Consider the following 25,342-nt stretch of genomic DNA (forward strand, 5'->3'; position numbering starts at 1 on the left):
TGAAGCTCATGGAGAGGCTTCAGGTCAGGACAGTGGTTGGACTCAGGTCGGGTGTGAGCAAGTTTACGTCCCATCCAGTCAGGACATCAGCTTCAGACTCAAACTGAGCTGCACGCCCAAAGATGGAAGCCGTGGCGGCCCGGCCAAGGAGCTGGTTTCTGTGGGAGCCGTGGAGGCCGGACCGGGCGTGTGCCTGTTCGACAATCGTCACGCTTTCACTGCCAAAGAGACGGACTGGCCGACCGTGAGGGTGGTGTCGTATAACATCCTCGCCGACATCTACGCCCAGACCGACCTGTCCAAGACGGTGCTGTACCCGTACTGCGCCCCCTACGCCCTGCAGCTGGACTACAGACAGAACCTGATCAAGAAGGAGCTGGCCGGGTACAACGGTGACATTATCTGTCTGCAGGAGGTCGATAAAGGTAATCACTGCTGAGAGCACCAGAATACTGAACAGGCCCGGTTCTAGCCCACTGTAGTTGGGTGGGCAGACTGAAAATGTAGGTGGGCAAGTATATATATAATATGACACAAAATATTAGGCTATATTTGTTTGCTTTTTGGGAATTGAATACAGCCCTAGTAGGCACAAAGACATACATATACCCTCTCCATTTATCTGGGTTTCGGACATCACAAAAAGTACACAGATTTGTGACCTTCTGTGGCTGGAATATACATTTTTTTTTATTCTTTTTTTTATTATACAACAGTACAACAGAAAGAGAACAGCAACTGCAAAAAATGCAAAATGTGAAAAACTACAGAATCATTCTTCTGGTTTTTTTTGGGCAACTTTGTGACAAATTCATTCAGGAAGCAGAAACATGTGTCCTGAGCCACAGAGTATTCCAGCCGAGGTCTAGTGCGGTACCACGCCGGGCTGAATGAGCGGAATGTATTGGCGAAGGCACGATGGTTAGCTAGTACTGGCTGTGTGGGCCAGGGTTATAATAGTTTTGGATTTTTACATTATTGTTTAGTTTTTGTTAGTTTTTACTTTTTTTTTCTCTAATTCATTTAGTTTTAATTAGTTTTCAGAGTGGTTTTGCTTGTTTTTTATTAGTTTTTATTTTAGGATTAATGCTTAGTTTTAGTTTAGTTTCATTAGTTTCAGTATTAGTTTTAGTATTTTCATACTTTGTCAGGTACAAGATTCAATGCACAAAAGTGACTATTGTGTAATAAAAACTCAACAAAGATACCATAAAGAAATATATTCAACAACCAACAGTTCACGAGACAGCAGCACTACATGCTAAATGTGTAATAATTAGGACACACCTGAGCATCAACAGGGAGAAACAAAGAAAAATATGAACTCCAAACTCAATAACTTCTATAATAAACTCCCAATAAAGTTCAGCATCAGTGCAGCAGATTAACAACAGCTACATGTGGTGTTTGACAAAGACAAACTCTTTGAAGGAGTCAAAGGTCAAATCCAGCTGCATCCTGATGTTCTCACCACCTGAAGCTGCTTCTGTTAGCTTAGTTAGATGCTTGCTGATTAGACTTGCAGGGTCTTTGCAGCCTCTGTACACAACTTACAGAAGTGTCCGACCTCATGTCCGCATTTACTTGTGCAGCTGTGTGTGTTGTGTGTGTTAATTACCTTGTGGTCGTGTGCTGCGGTGCCAGCTGGGACTTTTTTTGGTCCTCGCTCTTTGTGCTCAGTTTTTTGGCTGCAAACATATTTGTCCCTGTTTTTCCACTTCCTTCATTTCCTCACGTCCATTCCGACAGCCGTCTCCCTCCAGGAATCTGCTGACATTTGTGAGTCCTTATACTGATGCTTTGATTATTATTCCTGATTGTTATTCTCTCACTGATAAAGTAGACGGAAACGCACAAGAACTGAACAGGTTCATCACAGCGTTGTGGAGCCACTCTGAACCCAGTCGGTTCAGAGCGACTCTGCCGCTTTCTCGTGCACACGCACGCACACAGCTGCCCGACGGCGCTCCCAGCTTAAACTCAGAGAGCGGAAAAATGATCAATCCACAATAATTTCAGTTAGTTTTAGTTAGTTTTTTAAACTCACAATACAGTTTTAGTTAGTTATCGTTTTTTCCTTTTAATTGTAGCCTTTATTTATTTCAGTTAACGACAATGTTTTTTCAATTTTAGTTTTCGTTATTTCGTTCGTTTTCGTTAACTATAATAACCCTGGTGTGGGCACAGTGCTATTCAGGTCCGCAACGGTAGGACCTGGCGCTGAAACGGCCAGAGGAAGGACCTGCTTTGGGTCTGGGGGTGTGGCTAGAGTAGGACTAGCATCAGGGGTGCTTGTGTTATTACATGCAGAGAAACTAGTCAGCAGATTGTCTGCTGATCGGACAGAGGAGGAGACGGAGCAGGTAACCCGCTCAGGGGGAGATATTTGAGCATGGGCAGCAGCGGGACGGGAGCTGTTGGGGATACTTTAGGGCTAGATTTACTGATAGAAGCGATACATGCTCATGGTAAAAAGAAGTAAAAATATTAACATGGAAATTAGAGTGTGACCCAGATTAAGGAAAAGCACAAAACGAGGGGGTGCAGCCCTGAATCAGGCCTCTTTCCCACCAACAGGGTTCCGGAGCCCGTGCCGTAATTTGAACCATGAGGCGGGTTTTCCACCGCCGAAACACTCGGTGCTCGGCTGAAAAACGGGTTCAATTCCGGCCCCGCAAACTAGCTGGTCTCGAACCACGAACGCGTGTCGAAAGCGTGTGAGAAAGTCAAAGTGTGTAAAATAAAAACTATTGTAGGCGTAGCTTGATGGGAGTACCATTCGCTGCCCGCAGGCGGTATGGGAGATTTTGATTGGGTGGGCAAGAATCAGAATCAGAAGGTTTTTATTGCCATATGGGTGAACAGGTTCACAGCATTAGGAAATTGCTGCGGTACTTCGTGCTTACAGAAAAAACAAATAAGTATAAAAACTATAAGACAATATACAAGTATACAAATTGCAAATATACAGAGATATTAGTACTATAACTATAACACAATATTACAAAATTACAAAATATACAGTGCAGAGACTAATTAAAAGATAAAAGAATATAAACTATTTTCCAGTAATATGTACATCAGTGCAATCAGATTTGTCCTATGCTACCGCCGGCCCCGGTTGTGTGTGATTTTGGTGATGCATGTTGCACTTTCATTCCCAACAATACTGCTGCTGATGGTTCTTTCACAGAAGCACTCACTAAATTGGAAACATTGGCTGATGGACTTAAAGAAAATGCAGGCACAGAGAGTTCCATGTTGGAGTGGTTTAACAGAATGGAACAACCAGATGCTTCCTTATCATGATTATGATTATCTGTACATTCCTGATTCTCACCTTCCAAGTTATGATGTGTTTCAAAGACTGAGTGTACGAAGATGAGAAAACAACTAAAATCTAAGCCGTGTCCATTGTCATGATGCAGGTTATTATCGTGCTGGTGCCAACACGATGGTGGGAAGAAAACTCCCCACAGCTGGAATAAATCTGTATCCACAAGAGTATAAATGAGGTTTTCAGTATCCGTGCTGGTGTGGAGACTGTCGGTGCTGCTTTGATCCCTCTGCAAAGGTTTCTCTAAGTAAAGCTCTCGATCAGTTTGATTCCAGTTGATTTGTTCCGCCACAGTTTTGTAACACTTCACTGAGTGGTTGAATGAAACAAATACTCTTCATGAGTCACAGTTATAAATGTGACTGTATTCCAAACATCAGAAAGATTTACTCCATTTTAATGTAAACATTTTCTGTATTTAGTCCATGTTTTACCTTCTAAATGTAACATTTTGTTGCCACAGTTTTTACTACAGCTTTATTTACAAAACCAGGTAAAAAGGTTACATTGTTAACACAAATTCATCAAATTATGTTTATTTCATAAATTTATATTATTTTATTTTAAACTGATCATAGAACATCTGAACCTGCATAAATAACAGAAAACCTTTGGACACAGAATGATGTGATTGTTTATATTTTTATTTTATTTTATTGTCCCCAGACTTCGTAGGCCTGCCCCCTTTACTTTAATTTAGTCCCATATATGATGATATCAGGAATATTAAACATCTGATGGAAACAATAAATACAAATATATCTGATTCTTCTTACATCATCAGGGTGAGAACTGTTAACATCATTTTCATAAACAAATGCAGAGCATAAACACACTGTGTGCAGCAGCTTCATTTACATTAAAGTTTCAGATAAGTTTCATTAAAGCTGCTTTAAAATTCACAGCTCAGTTTTCGGAGTTTTTTTCTCCTCTTTATGGAAGACGGCTCCATCAGGCTGCTCTCTCCACTTCAGAGTGACTCCATTCACTCCTTTCTCCTTCAGCCTGTCCTGCAGCTGCAACACACAAACAGCACACACTTTAAAACTGCCCTCAGTGACTGCAACTAACACAAACACACACTTTAACCTCACAGCAGCCGACTCACAGACGCTCTGAGCAAACAGTGACTCTCACTAAGAACATGAGGACAGCCTCACAGAGTAACCCCACCCTAAAGCTCATCATGTAGTTAAATAATGTTGAACCTGAGAAATGATGAAGCACATAAAACGCCTCAGGATTTCCAAATGGTCACATGATCTACTGTAAATAGTTAATTACACACCTGTAAAACTCAGAGCGCCTACAGCGAAGAATGAAACAGATCATGAAGAGAAGTTTTCAGGCTGGATTGTGGAGACTTACCTTTTTCAGGAGGTTTGCTTTGACAGTTGGGTCATTCAGATCCACAGAGGAGTTCTCCGGCTTCAGCCTCATTTTTATTACTGAGACAGAGAGGACAAAAGCAGTCATGATGAGTTTTCAGTTTATTATTGCTGTGATCGCAAAACTCCAAGTAGGTACCTTTTTTGGGAACATTTGCTTTTCTTGGGGTAGCTGTGGTACTAAGTTGAGCAGCTGGCAGCTCGTCATAGCAGACAAATGGTAGTGCTGTGTTTGAAATTAACCTCCATTTTCCCGATCTCTGCAAATCTGCAATTCCATGTAGTGAATCTGAAATGCTAGATATTATATTAGAATCATCCCAGTATCTGAATGAGGCGTATGTGTCATCACTCCAGTAAATGTGAGGACATCTAATCTGGCCTGTCCATGCTTGAATCCCATTTGGCACCAGCTTCTGATAGTCCCTATAAGAAAGCCGAGTCTGGGGCAGGTCTGTGAAATTCTCCCTGCAGTACCTCAGGGCTCTGAACCAGTCCATGCTTACATTCACAAAAACATATTCAGGACCATGGAGAGTTCCTGCAATTAGAAATTTTAGTGAAAACGTCATGGTGAGTATTCTAAAAAATAAATCAGAACAGTCTTTAAACAATGCTTTGCTGTTTTCTCACCATTGTAACAGATGAATGGATATTTAACTGAGCAGTTGGGATTCAACAATGGCCATGACCCTCCATTCAATGAAACTGTATCACACTCATAATAAACTAATAAAGGTTCATTAGCAGTTTGGTTTTCCCATTTCCAGAAATCATCGGTGACCTGAGATGACCAGCGCCAGTCAAAATGAACATAAATACCGATCCAGACCTCATAGTTGTAACCAGCAGATGAAACTGTTGTGATCAGTTGTGTCATTTCTTCAGTGTTTCCAATCTTGGCCAGGCCTGTGTAGTTCTGTCTGCAGTAGTTCACAGCATCACCCCAATTCAGAGACTGATTAACAAAGTAGTACTGACGGCATCTGCAGAGGATGAGCCACCCTGTGAGGAAAATATGATGATGAACATCTTTGAAGATGTAAGGTAGCTGCATTACAACACAACACAGCAATCAGCACTGCCAAAGAGACCAAAGAGACCAAATTCACTGACCTGAGAGATACAAGACACCCAGCAGGATGTTCATGATGCTGCTCTGTGGACTGGAGCAGGAAACTCTGCCTTTATAATATGTAAATGTACAGTATAAGGAAATTCTGCTCCTGCTTTATGTTCCTGTTTCTGAGAAATGTCATTTGTCTGTTGTCTTTATGCAAAATGTGTTACAGAAGCTCCTTCATGGAAACATGTATACATGAAAACTAGGGATGGCACGATACCACTTTTTTATGTCCGATACCGATACCGATCTTTTAAATTTGGATATCGGCCGATACCGATATAAATCCGATATTTAAAATTTATCTAGGCATTTAAAAACATTTTTTTTTTAAATTTAAAAAAAGAAGTCAACAGTCTCTCACACAATAAAATCAAAGTCTTTTAGTTGTCCCACATACAAGACTAAGGACCAGGGTGGACAGAGCTTTTTAGGCAGTGGCACCAAAGCTCTGGAACTGTTTACCACTCCAGCTCCATTTAGCCGTCTCTGTGGCATCATTTAAAAAATAGTTGAAAACTTTTCTGTTTAACCAGGCTTTCTGGTTTCTGACTTTATTTTTATTCTTTTAATATGGTAATGTTATTATGTTTTCAACATAGTGTTTTCTGGGGGTGGGGGTGGGGGGTTGATATTGTGTTTTAATTATTGTACAGTGCCTTTCTGTCTGTGAAAAACGTTATATAAATAAATTTCACTTACAACAATAACTATCACCTGAATCCTGTTGCTTCTGTGTGAGAAGGTGATGCATTGGCTTATGGTATGTTGCAAATTTCATTAGGGCTGCAACTATTGATTATTTTAGCAATTGACTATTCTATTTATATTGATTACCTAAGTAACTGGATAAGAAATACTTTTTTCAACGGTTCATCTGCATATTTTAACTTCTGTACTGTAGTTTTTCCCTGTGTGAAACAAACAGGGTGGATGGAGCAGCTACAAAGTTCTCTTTTCTTCACTTACTGATCAGGTGGTTGATGAAGGACCTCCAGCTGTTTCCCAGTAAAGGTTTATGGAGGTTACAGGGACGAAAAAGATGAAAAAAAATTTCCTTCTGCTCCATCTGAGCCGGCTCCGCCTCTTTCCGCTTGTGCAGACAGACTGCTTTTCTTGCTCACTTTACTGCTGTCTGTATATTAATGCAATGTTTACACATCTGTATATGTTTATTGCACTACCGACTCATTCCTGTGTTCTTTGTTCTGCTCTGTTTTTTTTCAGAGCACTAAGCCCCCGTACAGCTTAGTATATATTTATAATTTACACCTTCATTGTTTGGATTCTATTTATTGTGCATATTAAGCTGCTGGATTCCCTAATTTCCGTCGGAATCAATAAAGTATCTATCTATCTATCTATCTATCTATCTATCTATCTATCTGTCTGTCTGGATACCAGACGAACCGGGTCATTGGTGTTTACTGATGACGTGACTGCTGACAGCCTTTTCTGTCCTTACATGTTAAATACTGTTGTATCTTTCCATAAGTAAAGACATTGCTAGCATAGATGGATGTAAACAGATGCTCTTCGCCCCCCCATGTTGTGACCTGTATGAACTGGTATCCTGGCGACCAAGGCTGACTGTACCATCTTATCATGAACTGCTGGTCTGGAAGCTGATTGGCCATCACAGTATCCTGCTCGTCTCTGCTGGCAGCCCCTCCCCTACCCACCCTAGTGCTCTCCAGGCTTTAAATGTGTTACTGCTTTGCTGAGGTGTTTTTGGAAAAAAATCATCTCATACTGTGTTCATTATGAACACAGTATGAGATTTTGTTTTAACCTACCTGTCCTACTGTATCTCTTTCTGTTTTCTTGCTAAAGGTAAAACAGCTACATGACCTCAGACACCTGTCCCCCCTGTTTGTATTTCTTGGATGGGTGTTCTGGAACTAATTTCATTGTATGTTTTGACGTATAATGACAATAAATTATTCTCTTAAAGTAATGCAGATATGGTAGAAATTGATGCATAATTCACTAAATGTAGAAACTCTCAGCCCTCCTCCCACATTCACTTAAATAAAACCTACAACCTCAATGACAGATTACTTCAGGAAAGGGGAACAAATGGACTTCCATAATAAAGAAAAAAACTGTGTATCTGAGTCTAAACATCAGTGTCTCCATACTGTAGTGGTTTACATTAACAAGCTAACAAGTGAAATCCCAGGTTTGATCCCCAGAGGACATAACAGAAATCAACCAACTCAAACACGAGGAGCTTCCTGCTGTGATCACACGTGGATAAAGAAGCAGCTGAAAGCAGCTTTACTGGAATCTAAACTCCAGTCCCATGAGTCAGAATATCCCAACAAAGCTTTTCTGTCACAAAGGCAGGAACTGTCAGCAGCATCATTTACAGGAGTAAAAACCTGAAGCAGAGCCAAATCCTCTGTCACACTAACCCTCTGCATGTGCTTCTCTGAGATCTTTCTCTTTTCCTCCTGCCTGGCAGCTCCAGCATCTCCACCCTCTGTCCTCTGCACATGTCCAAACCATCTCAGCCTCGCCTCTGACTCCAAAACATGTAACCTGAGCTGTCCCTCTGATGGACTCATTTCTAATCCTGTCCATCCTGCTCAGTACCAGTGAAGATCTGAGCATCTTCAGTTCTGCCTTTAGTATTTTCGTCAGTGCCACCGTCTCCAAACCATCCATCACAGCAGGTCTCACTACCATCCTGTAAACCTTCCCTTTCACTCTTGCTGCTCTCCTTCTGTCACACATCAGCCCTGACACTCATCTCCACCCACTCCACCCAGCCTGCACTCTCTTCTTCTGTCTTCTGAACTGCTTTGGATGGTTGATCCCAGGTATTTAACTCACCTACCTTCACTCCCTCTACTCCTTTCATCCTCACTGTTACACCTGTCTCCCTCTCATTCACACACATGTATTCTGACTCGCTTCTACTGACTTTCATTCCTCTTCTCTCCAGGGCCTACCTCCACTTCTCCTGGCTTTCTTCCACCTGCTCTCTACTTTCACTACAGATCATAGTGTCATCTGCAAACATCATAGAGACTCCTGTCTGACAGCTGCTCACTGAGCGTCACCTCTTTTAATAACCTAGCTCCTCAGCTTTACCACATCGGCCTTGTTCTTGAAAATCTGCATCAATACACCTCTTCTCCATTCCTCCGGCATCCTCTCACTGTCCAAGATTGTGTTAAACAGAACTGGTTAGAAAGTCCATACTTCTCTCATACCCCCACAGGTATGTCATCTGGACCAGTCACCTTTCCACTCTTCATCCTCATCATAGCTGTCCACACTTCCTCTTCACTAGTCCTCTGCACTTCCTGATTCACAAACTGTCCTCTCTCATTTTCTACATTCATTAGCCACTGTGAGTTGGAGGCCACCACCTGATGAAGCCAACAGGACCACGTCATCCACAAAGAGCAGAGACGTGATTCTGAGGCCAGCAAGGTAGAAGCCTTCTGCCACCTGGCTACCACCAGGTATGATTGAGGTGTGAATGAATAGTGCATGAAATTGTAAAGCGTCTTTGAGTGTCTAGAAAAGCGCTATATAAGACTAATGCATTATTATTATTATTATTACACCTAGAAATTCAGTGACAAAGGGCAGCCCTGGCAAAGTCCAACACAGGAAACGAGTCCGACTTATTGCCGGTTATACAGACCCAGATCTCACTGTGGTAGTACAGGGACTGAGTGGCCCGCAACAACAGGCCAGACACCCCATACTCCTGCAGCACCTCCCACAGGATACCCCGAGGGATGCGGTCGAATGCCTTCTCCAAGTCCACAAAGACTTGCAGAACGCACAGTCCCTACATTTAGACTCCTCACTTTTACCTCCACACTAGTGATGAGAAAATGAAGCTTTTGTGAAGCACTTGAACTGTTTTGAAAATGGGTTCATTACTCAAAGCTTGTTAGCAGAGACAAGATGCACAGAGATCCTGGCATGGAAGCCTAGACTTTACCGACGATCATTACGGAGGAACAAAAACACACCAGCCATTAGTTTTCCCAGACTTGAACCAACTCCCCGCGAGAGGGAAAACTATTCACGCCCACCAGTGTATACCACATGTCAAAAACAACACGCCTCATTGGCTGTCGGCGTCCTCTGCCACATTAATATTTAACAAAAATAACTTGTCTGTAAACAACAGGAAACAAACATGCCTTTTGCACAATTGAGAGCATATCTGCCAACACCCCCACTTGCTCTCACATTGTCATTCTTTCAAATAACAAAAACATGAGGTTTTCTTGGGGGCGCTGTGGAGCCGCGAACTAAGATGGCAGCTTAAAGTGGATGCTCCGTGAGACCTGCACCAAAACTTTGAAAAACCCAGGATTAGAAACGTAATCTGGACCCGAAAATGTCAAAATCGACCACTCTTAAGGACTGTGATATTTTCACACGAAAACGCGGTTCCCAAAAACCAGCTAAAACTGATACTTCGGTAGCAGATCAAGACAAAGAGGGAGCCGCTAGCATTGATAGCATGTGTGACCTTAGCACGGTGCTAGCTGAACTTCGGTCGTTGCATTCAGAGTTCGGTGGATTTGGAAACAAATTGGACAGCATAGATAACCGTATGGGTGAAATGACGAAGTCCATCGCCTCTTTGGAGAAAAACATAGCAGAGGTGAAGCAAAATGTGGCTGCTAATGCTACTAGACTGGAGGAAGCTGAAAACAGAATTGTTACGGCGGAGGAACTCTTAGAAACTAGTACGGCTAATCTTGCCAAAGCTCTGAAGCGAATATCCTACTTGGAAGCTAAGACCGACGACCTGGAGAACCGAGGCCGAAGGAAGAACCTGCGTCTTTTTGGGCTCCGGGAGAACGCTGAGGGTCAGCGGCCTTTGCTGGAGTTTATACGGGAGATGCTGCCGCGCTGGCTGGAGACCGATAGATCCTTCATCATTGAGAGGGCCCACCGCACCCTAACACCTCCAAAACCGAACCAGCACAGAGCCGTCCTCATCCGTTTCCTGAATTTCCAAGATCGGGAATTTGTTTTCCGCTCTACAAAACAACGCAACATTGAATGCGATGGGAATAAAATTTTTTTCGTTCAGGATCTTTCAGCAGAAACCATCCGACAGCGAGCTGAGTTCGATAACATCAGGAAAGCTTTTGCTGAAAAAGGACTGTTCCGCGGGTTTCAATATAACCCATGCAAAATGAGGATCCTCCACAAAGGGAAGATACAGTTGTTTTCATCTCCTAAGGAAGCTGGGGATTTCCTCCGCACACACTCTGGACAGGACTGACTGTACTGGTGAGCGGTTCAATTCCTGAACCACCGAATTAGCTGCTTATAACTGATAGCTGTTTTTCTCTACCTCAGCTGACATAATATCAAGTTAATCTTTGATGTATGTATAAGTCATAAGCAGCTACGGAGTGACTTTTATGTATACTGTTTTCTTATGCAGGATAGTTTAACATGTTCATATAACGCTTCTAACAGTTTGTACTTGCTGGCTATGTAGGTCATATTAATACGAAATATTTTTGGTTGAGCGCCTCTCAGAAGAGGGAATCTATGGCTACTTATGGGTTTGCTGTATTAATGTTTTATTATGGTGTATGGTTCACGGACACCACTGTTGCTTTTGAAGTGGGTTTCATAGTTCAGCTACTCCTCTTATTTGTGGATTAGCATAAGCCCCAATTTATTAATCTGAGTAAGGGAGGGGGGAATTTAAGGGTTATGTGTCATTTTCAGGGTTTTCTTTTCTTATTTAATTACTTATTTTATTTTACTCAAATCTTTGTGCATTTTACGTTAACTCAGCATCATCTATTGTCATTAATATTCCAGGAAAAAACAAAGTATGGAACAAGTTAATACTCATAATATCTCTTACATAAAAATTACAAGCTGGAATGTGAGGGGACTCAGGAAACGAACTAAACTGAAACAGGTTATAAACAGGATTAAGCAACTTAAATCAAAGATAATTTTTCTTCAAGAAATGCATTTAACAGATTGTGAGATAAAGTTTGTAAAAAATAGATGGCCAGGCCATGTGATACATGCATCATATAATAATTATGCAAGAGGCGTAATTATTTTGATCCACAAAAGCATACCATTCCAAATAGTAAAAACAATAAAAGATCCAGCTGGTAGGTACGTAATTGTGCAGGGTAATATTTTCTCATTTACTTTAAATTTAGTGAGTTTATATGGCCCAAATGAAAATAAGCCAAAATTTTTTGAAGATCTGTTTCTTACTATATCTACTCTTCAAGGATTTTACGTAATTGGAGGAGATTTTAATTGCACTCTAAAACCAAATATTGACCGATCAATTGGCTCAGATGTTTATAAAACTCAAACTAGAAAATTAATAAATCAATATATATTGGATATCAACTTGGTGGAAGTGTGGAGAGAACAAAATCCTGATAAAATAGAATTCTCTTGTCACTCGAGTATGCATAAATCCCGCTCACGTATAGATTATTTTCTTGTTTCAAGAGAACTTTTATCAAGGGTCAAACAATGTCAGTATGACAGCATAGTGATCAGTGATCATGCAGCTATCTCACTGAATATTTACATGGAAAATTTTGTGCATAATTCACCCCGTTGGCGGTTTCAAGCAAAATGGCTACAGGATCAAAACTTTGTCAAATTGATAGGGGAGAAGATAGATACTTATTTTGCATTAAATACGGATCAGACTTGCGCCTCAGTGAGATGGGAAGGATTTAAAGCATATATCCGAGGTGAAATTCTTAGCTATACAAGTACAAAAAACAAACAACATAAGAAACAAATGGAAATTTTGGATAAACAAATCAAATTTTTGGAATTAGACTTAAATGCCGACGACGACCAAGTAAAGCAGAGTGAATTGTTACGTTTGAGAACTGAATATAATAAATTATCTTATGAGGCAGCAGCAAAAAGTTTAATGTGGTTAAAACAATCTTACTATGACCAAGGAGAGAAAGCTGGGAAACTATTGGCATGGAGAATTAAGAAAATACAAAGTGAAAGAGCAATTAATAGTATAAAGACCCCCTCTGGCAGTGTAACAGTAGATCCATCTGAGATTAACGATAGCTTTAGGCAATTCTATGTGAAACTATATAAATCAGAGTGCTACCACACCTTGGAAGAACAAGATATATTCTTAGACCAACTTCAGTTTCAGACACTCACAGAAGAAACAAAAAAGGAATTGGATACAAATTTAACGATTGAAGAAATTTCACAGGCCATACAAAGTATCAATAGTGGTAAAGCTCCTGGGCCAGACGGCTTCCCCATCGAATTCTACAAAACTTTCAAAGAAAAACTTATAGTCCCGCTCTTCAATATGTATGAAGAAGCATTTAGAAATGAAGTTCTCCCACCTACTCTAAGACAAGCAATGATCGTACTGATGTTAAAGCCTGGTAAGCCTTCCGAGGAGTGCTCTTCATTTAGACCAATCAGTCTGATGGGGGTGGACACTAAAATACTTTGCAAAGCCTTAGCAAAAAGACTAGACCCCTTTATCCCACATTTAATTCATAACGATCAAAATGGCTTTGTACCAAAACGTCAAGGGTTTCACAACATAAGAAGAGTCCTAAATATAATTCATGAGAAATTTGACGCTAAAGATACGGCTTTATTATCACTTGATGCCCGTCAGGCCTTTGACAGAATTGAATGGTCATATCTATTTAACGTTCTTCCGAGATATGGATTTGGCTGCAATTTCCTTAGATGGGTTAAGCTTTTGTATACAATTCCCGAAGCTAGTGTTTGGACAAACAACTTAGCCTCCAAACCCTTCACATTAGAACGTTCCACTCGCCAGGGTTGCCCGTTATCCCCAATGTTATTTGTCTTAGCCATAGAACCCTTGGCAATGATGATAAGAATGCGAACTGATCTATTTGGCATTCAGTTGGGAGACCAAGAGCATAGATTGGCATTATATGCTGACGATCTGATAGTTTTTTTGACAAGTTTGTCCATTAGCATCCCAAATTTAATGCAACAGGTGGAGTTGTTTGGTCAGTTTTCTGGCTACAAAATAAATGATTCAAAGTCCTCTATTCTATTTTTGAACAGGGATGAAAGATTAAACCCGGTTATACAAACCCCATTTATCAATGCAAGAGAAGGATTTGTGTACCTTGGTGTTAAAATAACCCCAGACATTAAAACAATTGTATCAACAAACTATGATCCTCTGGTCAGTGAAGTAAACGAGTCACTAAATAAATGGATGATAATGCCCATATCATTGATTGGCAGAATAAACATGATCAAAATGAATATATTACCAAAATTTTTGTATCTTTTTCAGTCAATACCTTTGCCTCTTCCAAAACAATTTTTTAATGGATTAAACAGTATTTTTAGTAGATTTATTTGGAATAATAAAAAACCTAGATTAAGACTTCGCTTGTTATACCTGCCATATGAGAGAGGGGGGTTACAACTTCCTAATCTTAAATTGTATTATTGGTCCGCCCAGCTGCGTTCAGCCATGTTCTACTTTTCAACCGAAACGCCCCCAGCATGGATAAGAATTGAACAATTAGTAACAAACCTTAGATTAAATTTGTATTTATATTCCACAAGGCCAAAACAATTGATAAAAATGACAAAAAATCCCTTTTTAAAAAACACAATTGATGTTTGGTATAAAACCCATCAATATATTGGAGATATCCCTTCCATTTCTTCTTTCTCACCTATCTGGGGGAACAGATATTTTAAGGCAGGAAGAGCTGATGGAGGTTTCAAAATCTGGTCAAATAAAGGTGTACAGAAACTGGCAGATCTTTATAAGGATGACAGGCTTCTTACATTTGAGCAGTTATGTCAAATATATAACATTTCAAAGAAACACTTTTATAAGTACTTACAAATTAAACATTTTATTATGTCAAAACACAAACAGATTGAATCTAAACCACCACTGTCATACCTAGAGAACATTATACTAGAAAATTTAGAGAGGAGAGGTCACATTTCCTTATTTTATGCAGCTTTACTAGTGCATGATAAGGAATCCACTGCAGATAGATTGGATGCATGGAGATCTGACATCCGAGAAGAGATACAGGTAGCGGACTGGGAATCTGCATGCGTAAAAGCCCAAAAGCAGTCAATTAATACAAGGATGAAACTCCTTCAGTACAAGTGGTTGATGAGAACTTATATAACTCCTGTCAAACTGAACCGCTGGGCACCTAACATCCCAGATATCTGCTGTAAATGTTTGGTTGGAAAGGGTACTCTTTTTCACTGTGTATGGGAGTGTCCAAAATTACAACAATATTGGAACTTGGTTACGCAAACTTTGTCAAAGATCGTTGGAGTCAATGTATCTGCTGAGGCCAAAATGTGTATTTTAGGTATTTATCCAGAGAACTGTGTTTTTAATTCCAGACAGTTAAAATTGATTGACTTTGGACTCCTGCAGGCCAGGAGACTAATATCTTTACACTGGAAAAAAATGGATATACCATCAAACCACATGTGGGTGAAGGATATGGCATCATGTATGACTCTGGAGCGACTCACTTATATTGTCAGAGGAAAGGGAGCGGAATTTGAAGAAACATGGTCACCATTGATCAAGTTTCTGAAACATTACAAAGGACATTAAGAGAACTGTGCAGAGATTGCTGAGTTTAATTTTTTTTTTTTTTTTTTTTTTTTATTATTATTATTTGTGTTTTTTTTTTGGGTTTTTTTTGCGCTTCGGGGACTGAGTTATTTAATGTGAATCTGTATTAAGTGTATCACTATCACTTGTTTTTCTTCTATGTCATAAAAATTCAATAAATATAATGTAAAAAAAAAAACATGAGGTTTTCTTACCTTACACTGTATACACTGATACACATTCAACCTCCAAAAATAAACCTTTCAAACTTAACCAGCTTAACTTTTGTGGCAGGTTTTGTCATCACATCTGCTACCATCTCATCTGTTGGACAATAACTCAAAATAATTTTTCCCTCATTCACAGTTGACCTTACAAAGTGATACTTTATATCAACGTGCTTACATCTCTGTCTGGTAACAGGATTCTTTGCCAATGCTATCGCACCTTGGTTATCTTCATAAACCTTAAACGGTGCATATTGCTGTCCATCGATACCTTCTAATAGTTGCAGCAGGTACAGACACTCTTGCACAGTTGCAGCTAATGCCATGTACTCAGCTTCACAGGTAGATAAAGCAACAGTGGGTTGCTTTTTGGTTTTCCATGAGATCAAAGGACCATTCTCACTCAGACTTACACAATATCCAGTTGTGCTCCGTCTGTCAGTTAGATCTGCTGCCCAATCTGCATCACTGTATGCTTGGACCTTCAGTTTCTCATCACATTTTCTGTAACACAGTTCTTTCTCAGATGTCCCCTTTAGGTATCTCAGTACATGTTTTACTGTAGTCCATTGTTCTTCAGTTGGCTCAGTGAAATACTGTGACAGTTTGCTTACTACAAAACTCAAATCTGGTCTTGTGCATGTAGCCAAATAGAGCAGGCTACCCACTGCCTCTCTATATTTCCTGACATTGTCCATCATGTCTGCACCATCCGTGTAGCTTACTTTCTGTTCACAGGGTGTCACTCTGGCTTTACAATCTTGCATATCAAACCTTGTAAGTATTCTTTCAACATATTTTTTCTGTGACATTCTTACACAGTCATCACTCTGGTCAAAATCTATACCAATGAAATGTTTCAGTTTACCCAAATCTTTCATTTTGAACCTTGCTGTGAGCATTTCTTTCACAATAGTCAATGCTTTCACATCACTGGCTGCGATAAGCAGGTCATCTACCCATATTATCAAGATCACTTTCTCATTTTCTGTCACCCTTGTGTAAACACAATGGTCAGCAGGATTCTGCACAAAGTTGTTTTCACTCAAATATTCATGCAACATCCTATTCCAATTTCTGCCTGATTGCTTTAGCCCATACAGTGACTTTTTCAACTTGCACACCAATCTTTTATCGGTGTCGGATTCCACCTCATAACCTTCTGGCTGTTCCATGTATATCTCATAATCTACCGGTGCATGTAGGTAGGCAGTTTTAACATCCATCTGATGTAAAATCATGTTTTCTTGCGCTGCCTTTTGCATCAATACTCTGATACTGGTCAGGTTAGCAGTAGGAGAAAATGTTTCCTCATAATCTACACCCATCTTCTGACTGTATCCTTTGGCTACGTATCGTGCCTTGTATTATTCAGTTCCATCTACATTGTTTTTGATTGCATATACCCATCTACCCCCCACTGTTTTCTTACCCTCTGGCAAGGTGGTTAAGGTAAATGTGTCATTTTCTTTCAGTGACTCCATTTCTTCATCCATTGCACCTACCCATTTCTGAGAGTCAGATGACGTTACTGCTTCTCTGAATGTCAGGGGTATGTTACACATGACTCTGTAACAATAATCCATGTTAGTCAACACTTGATCACCACTGTCCTCACCAGTTACATATTCACTCAAATATTCTGGCTTCTTCCTCACTCTGGAAGGGTAACGTGCAGCCTCATGGTTTGTCTCACACTCTTGTGACTGGTTGTTCACCTCAGGCATGGTTACTGGAAGCTGACATTGAGCATCAGTATTTTCTCTAGTCTTGCTAGTCCTGTTTTGTACCTCAAAGTCATCATCATCACCTGGCATCATGTGAGTTTGTGTCTCTCTCTCTACAGTTGTTTTGATAACAAACTTCACCAGTCTGTGCTTCTGTACCTTCCCACTGTTAGGGTAGTAGACCATGTAAGCTGGACTATTCTTGTCATAGCCGACAAAAACTCCCTTCTCACATCTCGAGTCTAGTTTCCTCTTGTTCTGTCTGTAAACATAACACACTGTCCCAAATCTCTGCATCCTAGAAAGGTTTGGTCTTCTTCCTGTCAGCATTAGATATGGTGTCTGTTTTGTGCGTTTGTTAAAACATCTGTTCCTCACCACAGCTGCGGTTTGTACTGCATATGTCCATAACTCCTTAGGTAACTCACTCTCTATTAGCATACACCTGGCCATGTCAAAGAGTGTGCGCCAGTTTCGTTCGGCAGTACCATTCTGATGTGGCGAGTATGGTGCTGAAGTCTCATGCCTGATCCCATTTTTTCTGAGAAGTGCCTGGTAATCCTTCCCCATAAACTCCGTTCCATTGTCAGATCTGATACATTTAATTTGCCCATATGGGGCTGTATCAGCCACAAATTTCTGTGTTGCTTGTGTTGTGTCGCTTTTACTTTTCAGAAAATACACAAACACTGCACTGGAATAATCATCAGTGAATGATAATGCAAACCTATATCCATCTTTGGATTCTGGGTCTACTGGTCCTGCTAGATCTGTGTGCACCAGTTCTAGAGCAGCCTTGGCTCTTACATCAGGCTCCCTGTTCCTAGTCTGAATAAACTTCCCCTGTGTGCATACCTGGCAATGTAGGGCTGATTTATCAGTTTTACCTTTGATTGTCATACCAATGACAACACCTTGTAATTTTTGAATGTCATCATAATTGCAGTGCCCTAATATTTCATGCCATGTTTGCATGTCATAGCAACCGTTACACTGGTCATCACTTTTGTTCACTGTTTGCAAGTAGTACAATCTGTTATATTCATATATGGGAAACTTTGTACCGTCTCTGTGCTGTAGGGTATTTTTCTCTTGCTTGAAAATAACAGTTGCTCCGCTGGAAGTAGCTGCTTTTACAGAAAAGATGTCCTGTGGGTATGAAGGAATGTACAGTGCCTGCCTCAGAGTTGTTTTGTGGCACTGCCCCCTGCTGTCGATCAAGCAAACCTCTGCATCTCCTCTGTGCTCTGCGACTCCGTTGCACTTCGTACCATCAGCCAGCTCTACGTAGTGTGTCTTGGCCTGGAAGCTGTCATCGAATTTTACAAACTTTGCAATATCCGTAACGATATGCGAAGTTGCTCCCGTGTCCACCATCAGACCTTTCTTTTTGACGCCACGCCCTGACTGGATCCCTGGATCCTCGTCGCTCGTCCGGAATGCATAATCCTTGCCGCTTGGTTCCTCAGAAACTTTTCGCGCGTTGTCCCGTCGCTATTTCCGTCTGCAGGTTGCGTCCCGATGTGTAGAGCTTTTACACTCACTGCACCACTGCTTGCGCTGACACGTTCTGGCTTTGTGTCCCCTTAATCCACATCTGAAACACACAATGTCTGTATTCCCGGCTCCCCGGTCATTTGGAATTTCAGACGCGGGTTTGTCACCCGGCCGTGCTCCTGCTTTCATGACATTATCCTCCGATGCTACGGTGCGCATTTTCTCAGTGTCCTCATAGCTCCGCAGTTTAGTTTTAAATTCTGCAAAGGTCACTGTCACTTCACTTTGTGTGATATGGATAGCAAACGGTCTAAATGAATCTGGCAGTCCCTTTAAAACCATTGCTACCAATAACCCATCACTCAATGTCTCACCAGCATTTCTCAGGGCAGTGATGGCGGCCTCTGCCCGTATTACATACTCAGTCACACTCTCACTGGTAGACTTTTGGAGTGAAGTCAGTTCTGTATACAGACTAATTATGCGAGGCTTTCCTTTACCTGCATAATAGTCCCTTAGGATCTTCAGCGCTTTCTGCCCATTGTCCGCCGCTTCTCGCATCACTAGAGACAAACTTTTGTCATCCAGGAACTGGATCAGCTCCGCATATGCCTCTGCGTTTTTCGCGCTGTCCTCTTCTTCCTCGACGCCGGCAGGCTGCTTCAGAATGATATCTTTCAATCCTTGCAATCGAAGATGGCCCAAAAATTTCGTCTCCCACAGTTCATAGTTCTTTTCATCTCCGTCAAAAACTAGCCGAGACCAGCGGTTATTTGACTCGGCGACCCGTCGACTCATGGTGTTAGCATGCTAACTCTCACCGGACACGCTGTACGTTGCGATGTTTCTTTCGGTGGAAAATCACTTGACAACTTTCTCTGGGCAAGTCTAAGCTATACTGGGCCCATAACCTGTTAGCAGAGACAAGATGCACAGAGATCCTGGCATGGAAGCCTAGACTTTACCGACGATCATTACGGAGGAACAAAAACACACCAGCCATTAGTTTTCCCAGACTTGAACCAACTCCCCGCGAGAGGGAAAACTTTATTCACGCCCACCAGTGTATACCACATGTCAAAAACAACACGCCTCATTGGCTGTCGGCGTCCTCTGCCACATTAATATTTAACAAAAATAACTTGTCTGTAAACAACAGGAAACAAACATGCCTTTTGCACAATTGAGAGCATATCTGCCAACAAAGCTTCAATTATAGCGCCCTCTGCTGGAGAAGTGCAATACTTTTAATTACACACACTCACACACGCGCACAAAACTCAATGATCTGAAGCATCTTTGCATTGTTTGATGCACACGCGTTATGACCGATTATCATGATATCAGGTTCTGTTGTGTTATTGAGCAGAGTGCTGGGAAAACATGGCATTAACTGAGTGTGCTTGTGTAACTCGGGGGGGATTTTTAATGAAGTACACTGTTCAACTGTTTTTCACAGAGACCCACAAGGGACATGGGGGAAAATAAAGGCCATGCGTTTCCACGTTAATCTTGATACGTCAGCATCCGTCATTACGTTGAAAGGATGGTCGAGATATGTAAAAGTTGTCTTTACTTCATAACTCAGCGGTTACTGTTGGCCGTAACAACACTAAAACTGCACAAGCATGAACCTGACTGACTGTCTCACTCTCACTCTCACTCCTCCACCACCACCTCCAAGCTTCGAAGCAGTGGTTCTCTGGAGTCGTAAGCCCAGGGTTTGAAGCAGGTATCTAAGCTTCAGTTTCACACTCTCATCACTACTCCACGCTCCCGCCTTTCCTTTCTCACTGCCTCCTAACACACCTTCCTCCTGGCCACGACCAAATCATTTCCAAATGTCCAATTTCAGAAAGCTGAGTGCAGTGGCGCAAAAAGGAGGTATGCACTATATGCAATGCATAGGGGCGCCGCAAAAGAGGGGGCGCCAAAACTATGTGGGAAAATATTTCTCTACACTGTAAAACCCAATGGTGCTTCTTACTAAAATAAGTTAGTTATTTGTACTCAGATCAGCTAAATAGTTAGAGTAACTTTTATAAACTGATTTAAGTAGATCCAAAATGAACAGTTTGTTGTACTAACTCACTTGCAATAAGTACACATCTGTTTATCATTCATTTTGAGTATTGTTGCTTTGACCTGTTTGAGTTGTGATCACTGATTCAGCCCAAAGAAATAAAACCCCTCCTTTTTCTGATGTCATCACTGAGCTTTGTGCACGATGCAAGGTGTTTTGCCCGGACTTGTCCACCATTAGAGGCACACGACACAGAAGAATTTTAGCGGCTACATTGTGAAAATTAGAAGGTAAATGTTTTTTCTTTAATTAATGTAAATGCTTATACACAACTTGCAGGTGAATTTATCAGACTTGCTGATATTGCTGATATGCAGAAAAAAGATTCTTGCAAGCACACGGAGGTAGCTAGCACAGCTCCCGCCTGGCTTTTTTTGAAGTCCACCTGTTTTATACAGTGTTTGGTGAAATAGTTGTTAAGTAACCTACCTTTTCAAAGCTACAAAGCATAATGATAAAATAAAGTTCAATTATTTTTAACTAAACTTTCACTAGTCCAAATGTTTAAACAACATGTGTGAAAAACTCAGTGGACAAGCCCAACTGTAAAAAAATTTTAAATATAAGGGTTGGCGGCTTATTTGGATAAAACTGTTGGAGTGGTGAAACTTACTTTTTCAAAGCTTCATGGCAAAAAACTTAAAGTTAAAATTAATGTTTAGTCATAGTTTACCAACCTAAATTGAAAATTTGCTCTTACATAAGACCAAAACTTACTGTTGATAATGTTTTTGAAACTTTTATTATCCAACTTTAGCATTTTTGGGTGTAGTAAGAGTGTAAATGTAAAAATACCGCACTGCTAGCTTTCTGTTCAAATGTCAAATATATTAACATATTTTTTATGTGACATTACAGTGTTTGATAAGAAGCAGCACACACGGAGAGATCATCCACTGCTCTTCTGCCTCTAAAGACAGCCAGTAAAGGTGATATAAAACATTTGACATCTAATTGTGACCCTTTGATCTATGACAAAATGTGGAATTGCAAGTTGTGCAGTTTTTCTACTGCAATAAAAGTCATGTTGCTGAAGCATTATCGGCTTAACCATAGTCAGTACTCTACAATTTCACCTTTGCCCTGTCTCTACAACACCTGCACGTTTAGTACATTCAATTCATTAAAGATACATCTGTCAAGAATACACACTGCTACCCAAAGGAAAGACAGCTCTTATCCAGCTTTTAATGAATATGGATTTTGTTGCCCTGTGTGTAACTTTAAGCAGCCATTCACTGAAAGACAAGTGTTTATCCATCTGAGGGGGCATTTAAAACGGAAAGAAACTGTCCTATGTCCTTTCAAGGACTGCAATTTTAAAACCAATGTATACTCAACATTCAACGCCCACAAATGCAGAGACCACCAAAGTTCAACAAACTATGATGAAGGCATTGTACAATGTGTCATGAATGTAGACCAAAAAGATGAAATGCAGCTTGAATCACTAGAGTCATTACATGAAAATGAAGTGGCATCCACTAGCAGTATCGGTAGACCTGAGGACTTAAAAGAGCAGTTGCAGTACAATCTGGCTGGCTTTTTCTTGAAAATGCAGAGCATTCTCCATGTGTCCCAGAGAGCAACACAGGAGATCATTGAGCATATTGATCATCTGTTTTTGTTATCAGAACCTCTGATTAGAAAATCAGTTGTTGATGTTCTACAGAAGCATAACTGTCCATATACCGAAGAACTGGTTGGTGAGATTTGTCAGGTAGTTTCTGATAGCAATATTTTACACAAATGTGTAACATCTGAAGGACCACTGTCAACAGCTAAGATGAGAAAATCTTACTATGAAGCAAACTTTCCATATGTCAAGCCTGTGGAGTATTTAATTGATTCATCAAAGCACACCTACATATATGTGCCAATTCTTACATCTTTGCAATTGTTGCTGAAAAAAACTGATGTGCTTGAAGAAGTTAAACAAGCACCCACACAGACACCTGGACATTTCATGTCATTTTGTGATGGATCCCACTACCAGGAAAACGTTCTACTGTCACAAGAGGGAACAAAACTGTCAATATTACTTTATGTGGATGATTTTGAAATCACAAACCCACTTGGTACCTCAAAAAAAATACATAAAGTTTTTGCAGTTTATTGGACACTGGCAAACTTTCCAGTTAAATCCCGTTCTGCTCTCCACTGCACTCAGCTCGCTCTCTTGTGCAATTCTAATGATGTACGCCTTTTTGGATATAAGAAAGTGTTGTCACCACTCTTGAATGATCTGAAAACTCTTGAAGAAGTAGGTGTCTACATTGATACCCTTGGTGAATGTCTTAGAGGCACTGTCTACTCTGTTGTGGCAGATAACCTTGCTGCCCATGGGCTTGCTGGTTTCAATGAAAGCTTCAGGTCTACACATTTCTGCAGGTTTTGTCATGCCACACAAACAGAAATGCAAACAGAAAATGCTGTAACAGGAGATTACGTGATGAGAACAAAAGATTTTCATGATAATCTTGTACATCAGCTTCAGAGCAATGGCAGTGAGGAAAATTATGGTGTGAAAAACAGTTGTGTTCTTTCTGACCATCTCTCCTACTTCCATCCTGTCACAGGCTTCCCACCTGACCTCCTGCATGACCTGTTTGAAGGTGTCATTCCAGTGGAGTTGGCGCATTGCTTAAAAGGTTTGATTTCTAGAAAATATTTTACCCTAGAAGACTTGAACAGAGCAATATTGCGCTTTCCATACCAACATTCTGACAAAGTTGAGCGCCCTCATCCAGTACCCTCAAATTTTGCCAGCCGGGGAACCATTGGTGGAAATGGACATGAAAATCATGCCCTGCTTAGACTGTTTCCTCTTCTCATTGGTTCAAAAGTCCCAGAAAGAGACAAATTTTGGGAAGTGCTAATGGACTTAAAGGATGTCGTTCAACTTGCCATGTCCCACACTTTTAATGAAGAGACCATTCAGTACATGGCTTGTAAAATTTTGGAGCACCGACATTTCTTCAAGGAAGTTTTTCCGAATGTTCGATTCAGGCCAAAGCATCATTACATCGAGCATTACCCACACTTAATAAAGTGCTTTGGTCCCTTAGTCCATCTCTGGACAATGAAATTTGAGGGAAAGCATAAGGTTTTCAAAAAAATAATTCATGACACTCACAACTACAAAAATGTGTTAAAAACTTTGGCAGAGCGACATCAGAGCATGATGGCATTTTACTTGTCGTCATCAAAGTTTTTCAAACCACCTGTACAGACATCCAAAATGGAGTCTTTGTACATTGCATCACTACCTGCAGATACACAATCATTTATCTCAGGTATTGCTGACAGCGACACCATATATGGAACAAAACAAGTAACAATTGATGGTACAAACTTTGTAATTGGCATGTTTGTATGTACTGGTGCTTATGCTGCATTGCCAGAGTTCAAAGAGATTCTAAATGTACTACTCATCAGAAACAACATTTATTTTCTCTTGAAAGACTATGACACATTGTATGTTGAGCACTTGAGGTCATATGAACTAGTGGAGCATAAACCGAAGGGTCATAGTATAAAATCTCTGTGCCAGCTGTCTGACCACATGCCGCATTTTGCTTATAAGATTGCAAATGAACTTATTCTAACAACAAAACATTTCATTCCAGTGTCTGACTAAAGAAGCAGAACTGAAACATCAGCAGATCTCCCCAGCCTTCCGCCAATGTAAAGGTAATACATAAGTGGCATTACATGACAACTCAATGTGTGTTGAAATATCACTATAATATTTGAATCCTGTATGTTACAGAAACTACAACCTCAGATGGAGCCAACAGAGAGATTGAAGCTAAGGGTCATCCTTGATCCTGATAATGCTGAAAGACTAATTTTACCATCTTGCCCAAGCAGTGTACAAGCCCTCATAGATGAGATCAGAACTAGGCTAAAGTTGACTTTTGACTTTCGGCTTCAGTTTCACGACCCAGATTTTGATAATGCATTGTGTAATTTGGTTGAAATAGAACACCTGCCAAGCACAGCATCTGTCAAAGTTGTCAGATTAGTTGAGCTGGACCAGATTTCAACCAGCACTGATGACACAATCATTCTGACTGATAGTACTGATAGCACAGATACACCAGAGCGTATTAGTCGGTGGCCAGAGGTTTTTATTGTTCCAATATTTTCTTATGAGATGGAACATGTGCTAAGGGAAGGTAATGCAGCATATGAAAAAGATGGGACAGTAATTAGACTCCCTAGAGATCAAAAACACAACATACTCGAGACAATGGGGGAAGAAATCTTAAGATTGAAGGCATATCCTAGTAGCACACAAATTGGCAAGGCTGCAGAAGCTTTAGT

At 40.6% G+C, this 25,342-nt stretch overlaps 1 long non-coding RNA gene across 1 annotated transcript; it reads left to right on the forward strand.

Moving 5' to 3' along the window:
* The first annotated feature begins 20,905 nt into the window (after window positions 1-20,905).
* LOC115780229 (uncharacterized) lies at window positions 20,906-25,267 on the forward strand. The gene is made up of 5 exons (XR_004019966.1): window positions 20,906-21,243; window positions 21,872-21,942; window positions 23,593-23,664; window positions 24,643-24,706; window positions 24,786-25,267. It is a non-coding gene; the product is annotated as an uncharacterized LOC115780229 (long non-coding RNA).
* Window positions 25,268-25,342: the final 75 nt, after the last annotated feature.

This window comes from Archocentrus centrarchus, chromosome 5, assembly GCF_007364275.1.
Source record: "Archocentrus centrarchus isolate MPI-CPG fArcCen1 chromosome 5, fArcCen1, whole genome shotgun sequence".
NCBI lineage: Eukaryota > Metazoa > Chordata > Actinopteri > Cichliformes > Cichlidae > Archocentrus > Archocentrus centrarchus.